This window comes from Ornithodoros turicata, chromosome 6, assembly GCF_037126465.1.
Source record: "Ornithodoros turicata isolate Travis chromosome 6, ASM3712646v1, whole genome shotgun sequence".
Lineage (NCBI taxonomy): Eukaryota > Metazoa > Arthropoda > Arachnida > Ixodida > Argasidae > Ornithodoros > Ornithodoros turicata.
This window is the reverse complement of record NC_088206.1, coordinates 37,758,846-37,762,857: the sequence shown is the minus strand read 5'-3', so window position 1 is coordinate 37,762,857 and position 4,012 is coordinate 37,758,846. Positions and strand designations below refer to the sequence as shown.

Here is a 4,012-nt window from a genome sequence, read left to right as displayed (position 1 = left end):
TTATCCTCAATGGAGTGAGGCGAGGTGCCATGAAAGGAATTTTCATACAGAGCTTGAAGACCCTCGTTGATGGCTTGGAAGTTAGCTCGAGCGTAGTCGTATATGGTTTTATCGTTGAATTTATGAACATTTGGACGACTTGAAGAGATATCGAAGAAAATGGCCTTGTGGTCACTGAGACCATCAGTGGCATGCAAAGAAGTGATGTGCTCAGGATGGGAGGTTAAAACCAAGTCAAGGGTTGACTGTGTGGCATGAGTTATTCGGGTAGGATGTGGAACGACCTGCGATAGATTAAATATAAGGCATAAATCCACAAACAGTGTCTCTTGTGAACTCCGGGAAAGATTGCAGTGGAGGAAATCCCAATTTATTGACCGTATATGTATCAGCGTATATTGAAGGTATATATTACTGTATATGTATCAGGGCAGATTTCAAGCTTCTGAGCGCGCACAGACGGTGATCTCAGTTGTCTCGCAACGTAACAGACGGAGAAAGACACCGGCAGTCACACACACAGCCATCCCGAAGGCCCATCTTTGTTGATGCACCCACGAATCCACAGGAAGACTGCCGAAGCTCTCCCACTCGTATTAAGTACCTGTAGCTTGAACTACAAACAGTTTGGTGCACACTCCACAAAACGAGAACAGCTGATTGCTGATTTCATGGGAGCGGCCATGCGAGCCGAGAAGGACAGTTCAACAGAGGAGCAATTTTAGGTAAGTTCGAATGTGGCGCCAGTCGTCGGTGCAACTATTTCCAGAGTGAACCGAGCTCGATCAGCTCAGATAACGCTTTTTGCATTCTTTTTCTTTTTAGTATTATTCATTATTATTTTTTATTCATTTCCAATTCTAATTCCAATTCCAGCTCAACCGCTCAGCGCGCTGACACTAGTGCAACGTAGAGTTAATAAATCTCTCGCTTCCTCGCTTCCCTAAGGAGAATAGTACTTGAAGTATATTCGTGTTTTGTGATTCCTTTTTCCCTCTCTACGTTCCAGAAACATACGGTTTCTGAGCCAAGACAATATAGTTGCGAGCGCAGTTGACATACAGAAGTATCCCGTACCGTGGAGACCACCACCCCAAACGTGGATGCCACGGTTTCGATTTTGGCCCATTTGCATGTCAAAATTCGGGGATGGATATTTTAATACACGTACATGTTTCAAAATTTTTAAACATGGTGTGGATTTTAACTAGGACAGTCTCCCATATCGATATCTGACTTTTGTTCAAGACGTCCTTATTAGAGTTAATTAATTAATTTAATTTATTAGTCTTTCTTGGAAAAGATACGCGCCCGTAGAACTCAACTGTGAAAATGACGTGCTCTCGTGACTTTTTTATAAAAATTTGTCCAAGCTGAAACACACACACACACACAAAATAAACGGGGTGCCACAAACGCATACTTCGTGGTCGTAGCAATTTTTAATAGAGATTTTTTTAAAATAAAACATCTAGGACTACGTGTAGATTAGTTTCGCACTTACGCGTATGCGAGTGGAGAAAAACCTTATCTGCAAGGTATTTTGGCATTCTAATTTCCATAATTCACTAAGATGTATTTTTTTTATGAAGCTGTTTTTCTTTCTTTCGAGAAACAGAAAGAGCAGAATTGCTAGCAATCGGTTTAGATATGAGATGAATCCTTCATCTATATGCTTCAAATTATTATCCACAGAGGTGACATTTGTTTTTAGTACACCGTTTCAGGTTTTCCATTATGGAGATACCTCGCTCGCACTAACTCGGAAGTCGGCAAGGGGGAGTGAGCCCTAACCTAACCTAACCTAACCTAACCTGACGGAGAGCACTGCGGGACATGGAGCTAGAGATTGAGAAGTACGGCATATACAAAGAGGTCCTCAGAGGGGAAATTCGGGGGGGGGGGGGGCAGAGCCAGCACCGTGAAAACTCGAGGAGCGGTGGACTGTTCCCCCTGCCCCCACATTCCGATTTATACCGAAACTAAACAGGAGCAGCTTTCCAAGCTAGGGCTCCGGAACGAACCGACAACAGTAAAAAACAATAAAGGAAAAAGAAAAACAAGAAAGAAAAGAGAGGAAGGAAGCACAAAAAAGGTATATTCGCTTGAACCCCAACTGGACAAAAAACATTGCAAACACGTTTTTCTTGTGCCGGCCATCGGCATTTAGCAGCTTTTCTGAACCCCGACGTGGATTACAGGCCCAAATAATGACAAATGAGCAAGCAAGCATCCTCGCTACTCACTTTTCGGTGTTTTACGTCGTTTGAAGTGCAATTTGTTGCGCCTACCAGTAGCGCCACATTCGCGTTCAAATTGCTCCTCTGTTGAACTGTCCTTGTCGGCTCGCATGGCCGCGCCCATGAAATCGGCAATCAGCTGTTCTCGTTTTCTGGTGTGTACACCAAACTGTTCACAGTTCAAGGTACAGATACTTAATCCGGGTGGGAAAGCCTCGGCGGTCTTCCTGTGGATTCGTGGGTGCATCAACAAAGATGGGCATAGTTTTCGGGATGGCTGTGTGTGCTAGCTGGTGTGTGCTAGCTGGCTAGGTGTTTAGCTACGAGAATGAAGGCACGCTTAGTCCTTCGAGCACCCGTTTAAAAGAGCTTTATTCCTTCTCCTTTTAGGGAATGGCACATTGTTGCATTCCACTCTGTCGATCGGACTCCAAGAAGAAGCCGCCCGGGGTGTCTTTCCACGAGATTCCCGCGGATCTTGACACACGGGAGCAGTGGTTGAAGCGCATCGAACGTGATAACTGGGTGCCGAACGCGACGTCCAACTACAGTAAAGTGTGCAGCCGGCATTTCACAAATGCAGATTTTGTGGAAGGTTAGAGACGGAGGCTCAAAAAGGGAGCGCTACCTCCGGTGTTCCCGGACTATCCATCGCATCTTCAGCCACGACAAATTTCGAACCGCGGTGATAGCTCTATCAGGAAACGAAAGTTGGCCAATGACACACGCGGGATCATCGATTCAGCAAAAAGAATTAAGCTTGCCCAGAATGTTGCGTTGCCAGAGGAAGAATTTAAAGTCGACCAGACTCTCAGCATGGACACTGACACTGTACGGTTCGGCCTGAAGAAAGGCTGACACAAGCAGTAACAGCGGATATGAGCAAAGCACCACAGCAAACACTACGACAGGACCAAGCAACCCAAGTGGACAACCTCAGGAAGAGGGACATCACTGCACCTGAAAGATCAAGATGGAACAGGAAGCTGAACATTAGAAACGCTTCACAAGACCTTCTCCGTGTCGTGGACATTCTGAACAAATTTGCTGATGCTGCGTTGAAGAGCAAGCCAAACCTGCCTCGCCCACTGGGTACACTGCTCAAATATGCTGTGCCTGCTCTATCTTGTTCCCCGCTGTTGCAATGTCCTAGCCATGACTGTGAGCTTAGGGAAGAACTGTGCACCTTGATTTGCAGATATTTCTTCAGGCCACTTCTGAGCAACTATGCCTTCACTGTCACCGACAAGAACGATGCGTACAAAGCATTCTGCCAAAAGCCACTCTCTCGCAAAGTTGTAAAACTGTAGTTGATGTGAATAATAAACGTTATGTTTTCTTTGTGTCTTGTATTCTGGCGTAGAAGGTGTGCTCATAATGCTGGATAGTCTTGGTCCCTTTGTTACACGGGCGTGCATCCTTTGTAACCGCACGTGAACGTTCATTCCATACACGCTTGCACATTGGTACGTTCCTGTTATACAGTCGGTGATGTGAAGCTGAACACTCAATAGCTGACTGCAGAACATGCAGCATCAGTTCGTTCCAAAACAAGTGATCTTCACACAAAACCTAAGCTATTGCCGCTTACCCGTCATTAGCTCGCGTCCGCAACATCGACATACTGCGCGGTCGCATATTGCGTTCACTTCATCTGCTTTTTCTTTTCGCCAAGTGGTGTAACCCACGCTTTGACTATTGCGGCCTCCCTAAGGTTTATGTGTTAGTTTTGGAAACACTGATATTGTTACATATGACACATTGTAGTGTAC

The 4,012-nt window shown here is 45.4% G+C and overlaps 1 long non-coding RNA gene across 1 annotated transcript; it reads left to right on the top strand.

The window, feature by feature from the left end:
- The first annotated feature begins 2,354 nt into the window (after window positions 1-2,354).
- On the top strand, window positions 2,355-3,581 carry LOC135397866 (uncharacterized). The gene is made up of 2 exons (XR_010423818.1): window positions 2,355-2,425; window positions 2,631-3,581. It is a non-coding gene; the product is annotated as an uncharacterized LOC135397866 (long non-coding RNA).
- The last annotated feature ends 431 nt before the right edge of the window (window positions 3,582-4,012 follow it).